This window comes from Aplysia californica, unplaced genomic scaffold (assembly GCF_000002075.1).
Source record: "Aplysia californica isolate F4 #8 unplaced genomic scaffold, AplCal3.0 scaffold00003, whole genome shotgun sequence".
Taxonomy (NCBI): domain Eukaryota; kingdom Metazoa; phylum Mollusca; class Gastropoda; order Aplysiida; family Aplysiidae; genus Aplysia; species Aplysia californica.
The window spans coordinates 943,753-944,948 of NW_004797273.1; positions in this window are offsets into that span (position 1 = coordinate 943,753).

Sequence of the window (1,196 nt, forward strand, 5' to 3'; positions counted from 1 at the left end):
AGTGGTAGTTGCAATAGTGGTAGTAGTAGTAATAGTAGTTGAAGTAGTAGTCGTAGTGGTGGTGGTGGTGGTGATGCTTTTATTTTATCATTTTTGTAATATTGTTGTTAATATTAATAATAATATTATCATCTGTATCATCATTATAATAACTAGTAAAAGTACCCGTTCTACGAACGGAATAATAATGAAGAAGTATTAGGAAAGTTAAGAAGAGGGAAAAGACTGAAAACAGGAAAGACACAAAACATAGATATTTTACCTTGAATTTATCCATGTAGCACCCCCTCTTGACTACCTCTAGGGGTAAGACTTCTTCCCACTCTTCGAAGGCGTGGCATTTTCTCCTAAAGTTCCAGCTCAATCACTTTTTAAAAGGTCTTCATGCCAATTGTTGCTCCCTAGAAGAACCTAATCTAGATTCTAAATCTACCCTAGATCTCGAAGGATTATAAAGACGTAGGCCTATAATTGAAAGAATGATCCTTGGTCCATAGATAGATCTAAGTTTAGAAATTCACATTTTTGACAACCGACAGGTGTCACAGATGGCCAAGATTTCTAGATCTATTCACAGCAGGAAAAATCCACTTTCAAGAATACGTTCACGATTCTTGATCTCGATTAGTTTCACCGACAGCTAAGTTCTAGACTCTAGATCTATTCACAGTAGGAAAAAATCCACGTTCAATGCTTTCATCATTTTTTATCTCGATCTAAGATCTTAGAATCTATAATGCACGGCAAAAAAATACGCTTTCAATATTCAATAGGTTATCGAAATATCACAGATCTAGATTCTACTTTCATGTCATGATTCTTCTAGATCTAGATCTAGACACTGTGCACAAAATACACTTATCCTTCGGCGCGCCCGCTAAATCCACTGCAGGAGAAATCTACTATCAATACTTTCATTCATGATTTTTATATCTTGATCTAGATTAGATATTAGATCTAGACCTAGATCTACACACGAACACACTGAACACAAAATATCCTTCGGCGCAGTTCGGCGTGCGCGCTAAATCCACTGCAGGAGAAATCTACTTTGAATACTTTCATGATTTTTTATTTTGATCTAGGTCTAGATTTCTAGATGTAATGTATTAAATCTAGACATACACACACATGCGACCATACGCCTCCTCTGTCTCTTCCTCTCTCTCTTTCTCTCTCTCTCTCTCTCTCTCTCT